The following is a 16,191-nucleotide window of genomic DNA, read 5'->3' as shown; positions in this document are numbered from 1 at the left end:
CACCACTTCCCTTGGTAACTCATTCCAGTGCTTCACCACTCTCTGAGTGAAAACGTTTTTCCTAATATCCAACCTAAACCTCTCCCACTGCAACTTGAGACCATTACTCCTTGTTCTGTCATCAGGTACCACTGAGAACAGTCTAGATCCATCCTCTTTGGAACCCCCTTTCAGGTAGTTGAAAGCAGCTATCAAATCCCCCTTCATTCTTCTCTCCTGCAGACTAAATAACCCCAGTTCCCTCAGCCTCTCAACCAGACACCACACAACAAAAACATTAACCCAGGAACCTATCCTTGCAACGAAGCCTGTTGCCAACTCTGTCCACATTCAAGGGACACCATCATAGGATCTAATAAAATCAGCCACAGTATCAGAGGCTCGTTCACCTGCACATCTACCAATGTGCTATATACCATCATGTGCCAGCAATGCCCCTGTGCCATGTACATTAGCCAAACCGGACAGTCTCTACACAAAAGAATAAATGGACACAAATCAGACGTCAAGAATTATAACATTCAAAAACCAGTCAGAGAACACTTCAACATCCCTGCTCAGTCAATTACAGACCTAAAAGTCACAAATATTCAACAAAAAAACTTGAAAACCCAACTCCAATGAGAAACTGAAGAACTGGAATTAATTTGCAGGATGGACACCATTAAATTGGGCTTGAATAAAAACTGGGAGTGGATGAGTCATTACACAAATTAAACTGTCACTCACACCTTCTTTTCAACTGCTTGAAATTGGCCATCCTGATTATCACTACAAACATTTTTTTCTCCTGCTGATAATAGTCCACCTCATTTGATTAGTCTCATTAGAGTTGGTATGGCAACACCCATTTTGTCATGTTCTCTGTGTATATGTATATCTTTCTACTGTATTATCCACTGCATGCATCTGATGAAGTGGGTTCTAGCCCAGGAAAGCATATGCCCAAATAAATTTGTTAGTCTGTACGGTACCACAAGGACTCCTCCTTGTTTTCTCAGACTGGTGGGTAACACTGAAGTTAAACCTCCCAACCAGTCACAAACTGTGCGTCTGATCCCCCACGCTGCTTATCAAGAAGCAATAAAAATATATCACACTGTCCCCTTATTGCATTCCAGTCTCTGGCTCCGAACCACACCTAGATCCAGTACAGGGAGAAGTTATTTTAAAACTCTTTTCACATGTACAAAATGTTCTACTGACTGCAAAGGGTCAGCCACCTCACCAGGTCAGTATGGGTTTGGATCTTACCCAAAATACCATGCAGCCAGTCAATCCAGGTTTATAATAAAGAAAAAAGGAAAGAACAAGAGAGAGATTAAATGGTCAAAGAGTCACATACATAGGAAGGTTCAAAGTCCATGTATCAGATTCTTAGCAGTACTGGTGCGTTTTCTGGATTGAAAGTCTCTCTGGAACACATCCACAACTTGGACAGGTCATTCAGTCCTTTGTTCAGAGCTTCATTTTTTGAAAGGATATTCCAGAGGTAAGAAACAGGAATGAAGACAAGAAGCACTAGGAGGTTGGTGAAGCACCGGAATGGGTTACCTAGGCAGGTGGTGGAATCTCCATCCTTGACAAAGGCCTGGCTTCGATGATTTAGTTGGGGTTGGTCCTGCTTTGAGCAGGGGGTTGGACTAGATGACCTGCTGAGGTCTCTTCCAACCCTAATCTTCTATGATTCTAAGCAGGAATGAAGACAAAATGGAAAAGATGCAGCCGCCTTTATAGTCTTTTGCTAGAGATTTCTATCCAGTTTGGGTCACCAATGTATAGAAATTATGTAGAGCAATGGTCACAAACCTGTCGATCACGATCGACTGGTATATCCTGGAGCTTCTACCATTTGATCCTGATCACAGGCAGGCTCTCTCTGCCTGCCTGGCTCCCAGAAGCAGCCGGCTGCCTGAGTGCAGGCATGATCCTGCTCTGTAGCACCTTCCCCTGCCTCCAGCACTGTCCAAGCAGCTCACATTGGCCTGTTCCCATTGGCAAGGGCAGCAGTGAAACATGTGGAGACCCACTCTCGCCTCCCCCCCACCAGAGGCTGCATGCAGAGACCAGCCTGCACTCTGACAGCCGGATGTTTCCAGGAGTGTTGTGGGGCCAGCCAGGCAGAGACGGGCCCTTTGCATCCTACTGTGCTGCCAGCTGTGGTAAGTGCCTCCCGGCCAGAGCTTGTACTGCTACCCCCTGCGCCCCCAAACCTCATTTTTATATAATTGTGACTCACATATAAAACCTGCCATGTAAGGTTCCAGGGGAAAGGTTATGATCTGCTGAAAATCATTGCCCTATCCAGATACGTAACGCAATAATGCATACGAAGTTATGAGATTGTGTTGTATGGTTACCACTAAAACATGCTGTAAGTTGGGGAATCAGCCAGATATTGGCTCCCCAGAGGCAACAGCAAGGAAAATAACCAACGCCCTGGTGGGGTGTCAAACAGCCCCTGAGCAGCCATTGTCCAGCACGGGAGCTATAATTCAATGACTCACCCGCATAAGGCCACACCAGGGGAATTGTTCAGCCTTGCCTGGAGACCCAGCAATGTCCCACAGACATGCCTGGACTTGTGTTCTACAAGCACATGGACTGAGGGTATAAAACAGGACCCAGGACCCTAAGCATTTGCCTTTCTCCTGCCCCCACCTATGCTTCAAGCAATCATGGCACTCAAAAGTCTGAAGACCCCAAAAGAGGCTGGCCCATGCTCAAAGGTAGAAGCTGTGTACTATGAATTGGGCTGAGAAAAAACTGCTTCATCTCGATGTGGCCCATTCCAATAGAGTTGAGAGTTTAGACTGCGCTTATCTTTTATTTCTTTGGCAACTAATTCTGACCCTTTGCCTTTCTCTTATAGTCTCTTAAGATCTAGCTTTTGGAGCCAATAAACTTATTTTTTCTGTTTCTCTTTACCAGTGAGTTTGCCTGAAGTGTTTTACAAAGGCTAGTGTATATCCAGTTTCCATTCATGAAGTGGGGACCCAATTAACAGAGATGATAGATTCCTAGGGTAGAGTGCTGGGGAAGCTGGGGGGATTTCGCTGGTGCCTTTCTCTGTGTGATTCATGAGTGGCTCTGGGCGCATTCATGCATCTAGCTGGGTGTGGGGCTCCACATGTGGTTGTGCTGAGTGTTAGCAGCGCCTGGAGGGGTTTGCTGCTTGTTACTAGCAAAGCATTGTGAGAGACAGCCCAGACTGGAGAGTTCAGGGGGCCACAGTCCCAGGCTACACCCAGACGACCCTGTCACAAGGAGATTGAAGGGGGACGTGACAGCTGGCTGCAGATACTTGAAAGGCTACCGTAAAAAATGGAGAAAAAATGTTCCCCTTTGCAACAGAGTTCAGGACAAGAGGCAATATGAATCTCAAGAAAAACTTCCTAACTGTAAGAACAAGAGAACAATGGAACAGATGCCTCGGGAGGTCATGGAAGCTCCTTCGCTGGAGATTTTTCAGAGAAGGCTGGAGAGTCACCCGCCATCTGTCTGGGATGGTTTAGACACTCCAATTCCTGTATCTTGGAAAGCGGTTAGACTAGACCATTGTGGTCCCTTCTCACTGTGTGGCTCTAAAATTCTGAGATAAAATCCTACAGAAGACCAGGTCTTAGTCACACGAGTTATAGAGCTCAATGCAGGGCTAACTGAATGACATTTAATAGCCAGTGTTATACAGATCAGACTGGAAGATGTAATGGTTCCTTCTGATCTTAAGCTCCATGAAGCTATTGAAAGAGAAAGTTGATCAGACATGTATAGTTACTGTCTCTCACAACACTTGAACAAGGAAACATTCAATTACACTGGAGGTCTAAACATATAACACTGATAAGAGGAAGGTTTTTTACATAATCCCTACGTGGCCTGAGGAACTCCTGCCTAATAAATTATTGGAACACAGAACTTAGCTGAATGCGGCTCATAAATGGATTGGCCTTTTAGGTGGCACCACCTTTAGTTAAGGTGGTCTGACACCTTCAACTAGGAGCACTTGTTTTCAGTTGCTTATAACTTTCCCAAACTTTTAACATTTGGAGTGAAATTCCCCATGCGGGGTGCCTGCTTCCAGGTGATTTTTTTTTTTTTTAATTTCAGGCCGACTTCTGGAATGAAGCTAGGAGATAAGCTGTCTTGCCAATGTTTAAAAATCCTTATAATTGTTCGAGTTTCTATAAGATAAAAGTCAGGTAACAGCCCTCCCTCCTGCCCAATTTAACAGTGAGAGCACTGAAATGCATAGCGGGGGCCTGAGATCTTTACTCACTTCATACTCCAAGGGCAGTTTGCCTGAGTGGGCTCTGAGTAAACTACGTGCTATGGCTTCAAAAATTGGCCTTGTATTGTACACCTACTAACAGCTTTCATCCTAAGAGATCCCCTGTGCCACAGAAATGCAGCCACCTCAGGGCTTCAGGCCATCAGCTGGGAGACATAATACAGATGGACATTTTGGCTTATGTCACTGGTACAAACTCATCACCACCTGTGGCTTGCAGCCTGGGAGGTTTAATGGCTGTGAAGAATGAAAAGGACCCCAGACTTACTCTCTGGTCCATCACACCCTCGTTGCTTTGGGTTGTCAAGCAGGTGATCTCCTCAGAAGAGATGGTACCTGTGAATCCTGAGATGGAAGCGTCTTCCCTGGGAATCCCCCGCAGGTAGCCGTGTCCCACACCTCTCTCACCCCAGCATCTGCAGCAACATCCCATGCTGAGGACTGACACAGGGGTGTGCACCATATATAATACAGCTCTGTACAATCCCAGTGGGGTTCACTCAGCCTCTAGGGGCAAAGCAGCGTCTGGACGTAAACAGGCTGGAGACTGGAGACACTCTAGCCAATGTTTTTTTTTTTCATGTCTGTGCTTCTGTGCTGTTTATCCAGCTTTAGGACTAAACAGTAATTAAGGAACCTTCCAAAATGGAAATGAGAACTCAGGGGCTCTGTGCTGAGTCAGAGAGGAATTGGCTGCTCTGTGCATTTGTGTATATTTGATAACTATAGTTGATAAGTAAGAAAACTAGAGAGAATGCCTAGACAGTGGACAGACAGACCTGGAGGAAAATGACTAAGGGGAGACACGAACACTTTCTTCGGGCACATGGGGCTGTCTCTAAGGGATCAGAGATCAGTTATTCTTATCAGTAATTATCATCATAGTGTGAAGTATCTTTCACTGAAGCATCTTCAAAACACTTAGCAAAGGAAAGTCCTTATGAACATATCCCCATTATACAGACAGGTAAACTCAGGCCCAGGGATACGTGACTTGGCCAAGGTCATACAGAGAGTGACAAACAGAACCCAGGAGTCCTGACTTCCCTGTCATAACTACAGTCTCTCCATTAGTATCTGTCTGTATGACAAGAGGGAAATGGGCCTATTTGCTGGGTGGGTGTGACAGACTTCTCTGGAGCACAACCAGGAACTGGGGTACCATTGAACCATCTGGCATGCCAGTCTGGGCCCTCTCTCACACTGTGTGCCTGTGACAAGCTGCACTCCTCTCCAGGTCTTGCACTTACTCAGCCATACACAGACAGGGACAGACCCAGTTGCAGTTCCATGAATGCTTTCACTAGCCAAGCATGAACCCACAATAGAAAGATGCCAGCCAATTCCCCGGAACTCCCCAGCCTGGGACGCTGGAGATGTATCATCTTGCTGTGACCGGAAGCCTGACCCATGTAAGTTCATTACCCAATCTGCCGCTCCCTCAGTATGGAGACGACAATGCACCAGCCCCTCTTCCTGAGCAGATTTTAAGTGATTATATTAATAAATCAAAACTGGTTACCAAAGAAATAAAGAAAACTACAAACTAAGTTCTAGAAACTAGAGAGGATGTGAATCAAGCCATGTCTCACCCTGATGGTACAAGCAGTCCACCAATCATCCATACACAGATTAGTAACCCCTTCAGCCTGGGACCACAGCCCCAGTTCACTCCTTCTCCCTGAGGTGTTTCCAGGAGTTGAGTTGTGAGGGAGGAGTGAGGCCAAGTGACGATGTCACTTTCCCCTATTATAGCTTCTGCCCTGTGGAGGGAACTTCATTGTTTCCAAACAAAAATCCCCAGCACAGTTAGTGGATAAATAAAGGCACAAGCTGGAGTCCAGTGTCCCAAGAGCTGGTCACATGCCCGTGCATGTTTTCATAACTTTAGGTATAGCAGCGATACATGCACACAAACTGGCTAATCATATTCAGAAATCACAGCTTCTCCATTTGTACCTTACATGACACACTTGGAATAAAATGTATCATAATGATCTCACTATGGTAAATATGGTAATGCCAGGGTGTAGCTTTGGGGCATAGAGTGTCAAACCTCACCCCTTAGTTTACTGCCGGATTATTGGTCACTGACTAACACAGAGGCAGTGTGCCCGAGCAGTTTTTAGATTTTGACCATACAACTCAAAAGTGTCCCAAATATTGTGGTGTTACTCACAGGTGTTCTTGTAAGTCTCTGGGATGTGCAGCATTGTTAACCATTGTGCTTTTCCAGCTGGCAATGACTCAATACAGATATTCATCAATACCATGAGACGCTGTGCCTCAGTTTCCCCCCTGCACAGCTGACCAGGTTTATTATGGTTTCCCTGCTGTGACAAGCTTTGAGCCTGTGAGCTGGGAAGCAGTATCCCCACAGGGCTTCTTGTTTACTACTCCTAGCATCTCCAAAAGCTTTCTCCCAAAATCACACGTTACCCCTTTTCATAGGATTTACCATCAGTACCAAACTCTTTCTGATAAGGTTTACCACTAGCAACAAACTTTGCATCATGAGATTGAACAATAACACAAAATCTTTTCTCACAGGTGGTTGTTTCCAAGTATTTTTATTAGACCACTTCTATGCTTGAACAGCTTGGTTTGTTCAATACCCAAAGCGTCTTTCAACTCTTCCCTGAACCTTCCTGTGTGTTTAGTTCCTGGTTTTCCTTTCCCCCCAGTGTCCCCATCACTGGGATCTCTGTTTAAGGGCATCTTTGGGGTCTTGGTGTGCCAGGATCTGCTGAGGTAAGTGTTGTGCATTTGTTTGTCATGGGTTTTGTTACTATGGCAACTGAGTTAGACTATTAAGGGATAGCTCAGCCGGTTTCAACCGGCTGAGTGAGCTCTCTGTATCTGTAAATAAAATGGAGGTTTTGGTTAGCTGTCTGCTCTCTGGCCTCAAGTGATTGCTTCCTACACTGGCTGCCCCAAGGATATAACACTGGCGACGAGGATGGGATCCTGGTGTTGCTCCAGTAACAGAAGGAAGTAGAAGTCAAGGTAAAGACCAAACAAAGAAAAAAAAGGTGCTTGTTTGCACTGACTGTGAAAATGAAACTAAAAATCATGGCTACTCTGACCAGGCCCCTGGAGCCTTTTGATGAGAATACAGAGCAGTGGCATGTGTATACTGAGCGTTTTGAGCTTTTTGGTATTGCAAATGACATTACAGAAGCGAAGAAGGTGCCAATATTCTTAACTGTTGTACGGGCTAAAACCTACTCTCTGCTACACAGCTTACTACACCCTGTTAAGCCTGAGACTAAATCTTACAGTGACATTGTGGAAATCCTGGGGTCTCATTTCTCCCCAAAACCACTGGTAATTGCTGAAAGATATAGGTTCCACAAAAGAGACCAAAACGATGATGAAACAGTTGTACAATTTGTAGCCATTTTAAAAAAGCTAGCAGAACACTGTGAATTTAAAGAGATGTTAAATGATGCCCTGCGTGACAGGTTAGTGTGTGGCCTCTGCAGTGAAGATATACGGAAGCGCCTACTGACAGAGGCTCAGCTTACATTACAGAAGGCTGTTGATATTGCTGTCTCCATGGAACTGGCTACAAGGGAGGCACAATACATCGGTGCATCCCCTAGGGTGCAAAAAATGTCACAAGAACTGACCCACAAAACGGTGCAGAGTCAAGAATGTTACCGCTGTGGTAAGCTGGGTCACCAGGCATCAGAATGCTGGTGTAAGGACCTGGTGTGTCGACACTGTGGCAAAAAGGGACACATTGAGTATGCCTGTAAACAAAAGAAAAAGAGGCCTGTGGTCTGGCCGACAAAAAGAGGAACCCTGCATACCCTAGAGCAGACCCAGGATGATCAAGGTGACACCTCCTCACAAGAGGAAGTGCCTCTGCATGTTTTGTCTTTGGCAGCGGGCTCACATGAATACTGGGTAACCCCCTTATTGGAGGGCAAACCTATACGCATGGAACTAGACACCGGTGCAGCTGTCTCGCTGGTTCCTGAGACTGCGTATAAGAAAAGCTACAGCATTTTCCGCTTAAGGCAACAAAAACTGTTCTGAAGACGTATACAGACGTATACAGGCCCATGTTGGGCACTATTGATGTTAAGGTGGAGCTCAATGGACAGGCGGCTAAATTGCCACTGTTTGTGGTGAGAGGTAACTACCCAGCCTTAATGGGTAGGTCTTGGCTTGGGAAGATTCAACTGAACTGGGCAGAAGTGCACCGGATGACTAAAGAAGAAACCAGTCTAACCCCTATACTAAGGAAACATGCTGCTGTTTTTGGAGATGATTTGGGAAGTATGAAGGGAATCACTGTGACATTGAACATTAAACCTGGCAGTCCACCAAAATATCTGAAAGCCCGAACTGTGCCATATGCCATCAGGCCAAAAGTTGAAGCAGACCTGGAGCGCCTGGTCACCAATGAAGTCCTAATACCAGTTACCCATAGCTCATGGGCCACTCCTATCGTTCCAATCGTGAAGAAAGATGGCTCTTTCCGGATTTGCGGTGATTTTAAATTCACTGTCAACCCAGTGTTGTGTGCAGAGCAATACCCGCTTCCCCGCATCGATGACCTCTTCGCAGGCCTGGCTGGGGGACAAAAGTTCAGTAAGATTGATCTGAGTCAAGCATATTTACAGATGCACGTCGATGAAAAGTCCCAAGAGCTGTTGACTATTGTGACTCATAAGGGGCTTTATCGATACTGTCGCCTACCCTTCGGAATCACATCGGCTCCCGCCCTGTTCCAGAGGGCTATGGACCAGATCTTGTGTGGCTTGTCATTAGTTCAGTGCTATCTGGATGATATCCTGGTCACTGGAAGAAATGAAGAGGATCACTTAAAGAATTTAGAGGCTACCCTACAAAGACTGGAAGAGTATGGCCTACGAGTTCGCAAAGACAAGTGTGAATTCTTCAAGCCCTCTGTTGAATATTTGGGACACATCATCGATTCTGCAGGTCTTCATAAGGCCCCTGCAAAAGTTAAAGCTATTGTGGAGGCTCCCCCACCTCGAAATGTAAGCCAGCTGCGCTCATTTCTAGGACTACTGAACTATTATGGAAAGTTCATCTGACAGTTAGCCACACTGCTAAAACCACTTCATGAGCTCCTTGGGCAGAACAAGGCCTGGAAGTGGACTGAAGCCTGTGATGTTGCATTTAACAAAGCTAAGGATGCATTGTTAAATTCTGAAGTTCTAACGCACTTTGATCCATCCTTACCCCTGCAAGTGGCCTGCGATGCTTTCCCTTATGGAGTGGGAGCGGTCGTGTCACACATTATGCCTTCGGGAGAAGAAAGACCTATTGCTTTTGCTTCACGCACTCTAAGCAAAGCAGAAACTAACTACGCCCAAATCGAACGTGAGGCATTAGGAATTGTTTTTGGAATTAGGAAGTTTCATCAGTACCTGTTTGGGCGAAAGTTTACTCTTCTTACAGACCATCGACCTCTGACATCAATTTTTGGACCCTACACAGGCATTCCCCCATTAGCTGTAGTCGTATGCAATGTTGGGCATTGATACTTTCTGCACACACATATGAAATCAAATATCGGAAATCCACTCTGCACGGCAATGCAGATGGCCTCTCAAGGTTGCCTTTACCGGTCAAACATCAAGATAGTGCCCCAAAGGAAATCTTCTACTTTGAACAGGTAGAGAATACACCCATCACTGCTACTCAGATAAAGAAGGCAACCCGCGTTGATCCAGTATTATCCCAAGTTATGGACCTGGTGATGCATGGAAAATCTCGACAAACCTCTCCGGTCTCACCCGACCTTGTTCCCTACATGTCCAGGCGGACGGAGTTATCGGTCCAATCTGGTTGTTTGTTGTGGGGGAGGCGTGTCATTATTCCACCACCCCTGAGATCACAGATGTTAGAACAGCTACATTCCGGTCACTGTGGAATAGTGCGCATGAAGGAAATTGCACGAAGCTATTTTTGGTGGTCTAGATTGGATGATGCTATTGAAGAGAAGGCAAAAGCTTGTATGTCATGTCAGGGTGTAAGAAATGCAACCCAGTGGGCACCCCTACACCCATGGGACTGGCCTGAAAACCTGTGTCAACGTATTCACGTTGACTTTGCTGGCCCCCTTGAAGGAAGCATGTTCTTGGTGGCAGTAGATGCCCATTCTAAATGGCCAGAAGTCTCTATAATGCAGTCCACTACTGCAGAGAGTACTATCCAAAAACTACGAGGACTCTTTAGTCGTTTTGGTCTGCCAGAACAACTTGTGAGCGACAACGGACCGCAGTTCGTCTCTCAGGAGTTTCAAAATTTTATGAAGGCAAATGGGATACACCACATCATGTCAGCACCATATCATCCGTCCACCAACGGATTAGCGGAAAGATTTGTGCAGACAATGAAAAACGCTTTGAAATCAGCAAAGGGACAACACTCCATTCAAAAGCGTCTGAATACCTTCTTACTTTCCTATAGAAACACACCTCATGCTACGACCCAGGCTTCCCCAGCCTTTCTAATGATGGGACGACAGCTGCGCACTTGCTTTGATCTGCTGAAACCTTCTGAACCCAGACAAACTGTGCAACATCAGCAGCAATATCAAGTCATCAGACGGGCACCCAGAGCAAAAGACCGAACCTTTAGCCCAGGACAGCCAGTTTTGGCTCGGAATTATACTTCCAGAGCTAAATGGGTCCCGGCCACAGTCATCACTCAAACAGGACCTGTTTCCTATACAGTCCGGACTGCAGAGAATCTTACCTGGCGGCGACATGTAGATCAGCTGTTGCCAGGTCATGCCAGTCTTCAGGACCCATCTGCAGTTGAGGGGTCTGACTTCACCCCTCCTGGTGAGACACCGAATCATGAGTCACCTGTTCCTGACTGTTCTCCTCCATTACTGCCGGCAGCTGAGATACCCCTTTGCCCAGCACGAGCTGATACCACCTCCTCACCTATTCGTGCTGCGGACCCTGTGCCCCTAGTACTTTCGGGTGCAACAACACCAGAAGTTCGCCGTAATCCACCTAGAGACAGAAGGCCTCCTCATCGGCTGGATCTTTAGTTAGGGCGAACCCACGGTTATGGGGCAAAATAATCCCCAGGGTTTAGCCGGGAATGGAGGCAGTCTACCCTCCTTCTCTAGTTTAGTGTGTGTTTTATTTAGGGGATGTTCTTATTAGGGGGGGAGGAATATGTTGTGTATTTGGTTGTCATGGGTTTTGTTACTATGGCAACTGAGTTAGACTATTAAGGGATAGCTCAGCCGGTTTCAACCGGCTGAGTGAGCTCTCTGTATCTGTAAATAAAATGGAGGTTTTGGTTAGCTGTCTGCTCTCAGGCCTCAAGTGATTGCTTCCTACACCGGCTGCCCCAAGGATATAACAGTAAGGATGTTGGCTACCCTCTGTGGAGCTGCTTCCCAACTCCAGGGCAGGGCTATGCCCATCTGAAAAATCAACCACCCCAGACTGAGCTTTCCACTCCCAGCACTGAAACTTTCACCACCCCTTTCCTGGAGGGTTGGGATCTTTCTTCTCCCAGCAGCCAAGCTAAAGACTTGCAGGCCTCAATCTACAGGCTTCTTACTTTTCAGCTTCTCTGATTTATGTCTAACACCTAATTCCTTTAAATATTGATCAATCTTATAATTTTATAATCCAGTAAATAAATAAAATATTGGAGATATACCAATCTCCTAAAATGGGAAGGGAACTTGAAAGGTCATTGAGTCCAGCCCCCTGCCTTCACTAGCAGGACCAATTTTTGCCCCAGATACCTAAGTTGCCCCCTCAAGAATTGAATTTACAACCCTGGGTTTAGAAGGCCAATGCTCAAACCACTGAGCTATGCTTCTCCCCAATCAAATGTGATTAACGTATAATTAGTATACACAATATAACATATTGATTAATCATAGCATCACACAAGAAACGAATACTAAACTAAAATCATTGTCTACAGGGGACTGGGTGGATTCCCAAGCCCTCGGTTTGCACACCTGGCTCGCCAACCTTCAGAGCTTGGTTTGTATGCTCCAGGAGGTCAGGGCAACCTTACTGCCCAACTCTCTGGTTTTCCTTGAGCAGGGTCCTGCAAAAGGGTGCTCCCCATCTTCCCTCACCCTGGGTCTCCAGACTTTGTCATTGGGCCCCTGGCCCACAAACACCCCACAACCCCTTCCCTTCCAAAACCTGATTTAGTTGATGTTGGTCCTACTTTGAGCAGGAGATTGTACTACATGATCTCATGAGATCTTTTCCAACCCTAATATTCTATGATTCTACAACTGCAGCCAGTTCACTTTCATATTGCACCAAGGGAACAAACTCTACTTGCTCATGCTCTACACGTTTCACTTCCACACCCTCATGTCCCATCCTGATACCAAATGATGGGACCTTATACTACTGGTAAAGGGTGAGAAACACCCGTGGGCCAGACAATATTCCACCCTGGTACCATGACTCCCCGGGGATATCTGTTGGCAGCTCCTTCACTGAGCCATTAGCATGTTGAGGTTCTGGCTGCAATTTTCCTCGCAAGTCTCCGTATATGAACACTTGTCCATAGCCTCATGAAGTCATGAGACCTCTTCATCAACCTTCTCCCGGCCCTGGCCAAAGTAGACCTATACAATACAAGGAATAGGATGCTGGATAGGGAGGTGCTCTGCAACTGTGGGGCCTATTTCCATTCTTCCCTTCCAATTTTTCCACATCCTTTTGGTAGTGTGGAGCCCAAAACTGGACACAGTACTCCAGATGAGGCCTCACCAATGTCAAATAGAGGTGAATGATCATGTCCCTCTATCTGCTGGCAATGCCCTTACTTATACAGCCCAAAATGCCGTTAGCCTTCGTGGCAACAAGGGCACACTGTTGATTCATATCCAGCTTCTTATCCACTGTAACCCCTAGATCCTTTTTCTGCAGAGCTGCTGCCTAGTCATTCGGTCCCTAGTCTGTAGCAGTGCATGGGATTCTTCACTTGTCCTTATTCACTCTGCACTTGCAGTCCACACCATCTTCCAGATCATTAAGGAAGATATTGAACAAAACCGGCCCCAGGACCGACCCTTGGGGCACTCCACTTGAAACCGGCTGCCAACTAGACATGGAGCCATTGATCACTATCCATTGAGCCCAACGATCTAGCCCAGTTTCTATCCACCTTATAGTCCACTCATCCAGCCCATACTTCTTTAACTTGCAGGCAAGAATACTGTGGGAGACTGTATCAAAAGCTTTGCTAAAGTCAAGGAATAACACATCCACTGCTTTCCGCTCATCCATATAACCTTTGACTTCCACTTCTGACCCTGTTATTCTTTAGTTATTCCCCATATTTAGTTGGATCCCTAATCCAGTTGCTCCTCCCGCAAGGCTCGGGGAGAGGCCTTTAGATGTGGGCAGGGTCCCACCCATCTGCCTCCTGGAATTCATTCTTTCATGCTATAAATTTCAGGGTAATCTTAAATTGTTTGAAAACCATTTCTTTGAATTTACAATAATCGAAAGTATCCTCAATAGGTGTTTTATTGATGATATGTAGTGATTTACCAGTTAACTTGCAACTAAAGTGGGTCGTGACATTTTACTCCATATGCTTTATGAAAGAATGCTTATGAATATGACATAACTGGAATATGCTTTATGCATACAGTTGGTATGTACTGAATTTGGTTTTGCTATTTGTATGCATGTATCGTTCTTACATCTGAAGTTAGAAATATGAAGTAATAACTTGTATTACTGATGTAGCCATACCAGGTGAGGGCCCTCAGTGGTGCATTAGGCATTTGATGGCTCCAATTTACGAAGACAACTGTCATCATGTCCCCTCTAAGTCTTCTCTTTTCCAGACTACACAAACCCAGTTCTTTCAATCTTCCTCATAGGTCATGATTTCTAGACCTTTGGTCATTTTTGTTGTTCTTCTCTGGACTTTCTCCAATTCGTCCACATCCTTCCTGAAATGTGGCTCGCAGAACTGGACACAAAACTTCAGTTGAGGCCTAATTGGTGTGGAATAGAGTGGAATGATTACTTCTCATGTCTTGCATGCAACACTCCTACTAATACATCCCAGAATGATGTTTGCATTTTTTGCAACAGAGTTACACCGTTGACTCATATTTACCTTATGGTCCACTATGACCACTAGATCCCTTCCCGCAGTGCTCCTTCCTAGGCAGCCATTTCCCATTTTGTGTGTGTGAAACTGATTGTTCCTTCCTGAGTGGATTACTTTGGATTTGTCCTTATTGAATTTCATCCTATTTACTTTAGACTCTTTCTCCATTTTGTCCATATCATTTTAAATTATAATCTTATCCTCCAAAGCACTTGCAACCTCTTGTCATCCTAAAACTTTATAGATGTACCCTCTTTGTCACAATCTAAATTATTGATTAAGTTATTGAACAGAACTGGATCCAGAATTGATCCCTGAGGTACCCCACTCATTATGCCCTTCCAGCACGACTACTCTTTGGGAACAATTTTCCAATCAGTTATGCATCCACCTTACAGGAGCTCCATCAGCTTGTTTATGAGAATTATCAGAGAGGTAGCCGTGTTAGTCTGGTTCTGTAAAAGCAGCATAGAATCCTGTGGCACCTTATAGACTAACAGACGTTTTGCAGCATGAGCTTTCGTGGGTGAATGCCCACTTCGTGCATCCGACGAAGTGGGCATTCACCCACGAAAGCTCATGCTGCAAAACGTCTGTTAGTCTATAAGCTGCCACAGGATTCTTTGCTGCTTTTATGAGAATTGGTTTTCATAACCATTTGTCCCCATAACAAGTGGCACTGGTGGTGATACTGGGAAACTGGAGTGTCTAAGGGAATTGCTTGTGTGACTTCTGGTTAGCCAGTGGGGTGAAACGGAAGTCCTCTCTGTTTGGCTGTTTGGTGCCTTAATAGTGAAGGACACACATCCTGGGGCTGTAACTGCCCTGCTCTAAGCAATTTGTCCTGAATTTATACTCTCAGGAGTGTTCCCCAAGAGCACCCCTTGTTACAAGACAGAATCAAAAGCTTTACTGAAGTCAGGATATACATCTGCTGCTTCCCGCCCCATCCACAAGGCTTGTCAAAGAAAGGTATCTGGAACTATCTCCTAGTGTCATGTGAGAAGTCGGCAGGACTGTTATTCCGGAAACTTTCAAAAAACAATTCTGCCGGAAGCAGACACCCAGCTTAGGAAATTTCAGTCCAAATGCCTAAAATTTGCCAAACTTATGAGCAACTGAAAGTGTGATCCTTAGTTCTGCCAACCATGGATTTTTCCCTGATGTCTTTAACGTCCCATATCTATTTTCATAACTTCCAGTTTATGTTGCTGGCTATCTATGTTCCCTTTCTCCCATTTGTTACATATAGCTTCCCCTCGCCCATAATTTCTACCCACTTTGCAACTGAACTGAGTTTTTAGCTTTTTAGCAAAAGTTGTCCACTTCCTTGACTATGGAATTGTGACTTTTTCGCTATCTAATAATCTCTTCTTAAAGAACTCCCAATTTTCATTCCTTTTTTTGTGTAAATTTTTCCTTCTAATCAGTTTTGCTGATAGTTTTCCTCAACTTTGGAGAACTAGAGATTTTGAAGTGCTAAGTGTCTATAGATGGTATTGGTTGGGAACTTTTCTCTTTTTCTCCCTTTGAATGTAATCAGTTCCATTCCTTATTTCCCTCTCCTCTAACATATGCCCCCTTGTTGGTCTCTTCTCCAAACTAAACAGTCCCAGACTTTTCAGTCTGTCCACATATGGCAGCTTCCCCATTGCTATTGCCTGTCTCGGAAACCCCCTTTATGTTTGATATATTCTTTATAGAGACCAGGTGACTAAAACTGAGCACATATCCAGAGCAGGTTTTGAGAACTCTTCTCTGTTTGTCTTTTTGAATATAATCAG

Source organism: Mauremys mutica, chromosome 1, assembly GCF_020497125.1.
Source record: "Mauremys mutica isolate MM-2020 ecotype Southern chromosome 1, ASM2049712v1, whole genome shotgun sequence".
NCBI lineage: Eukaryota > Metazoa > Chordata > Testudines > Geoemydidae > Mauremys > Mauremys mutica.
Note: the sequence above shows the minus strand (reverse complement) of the source record.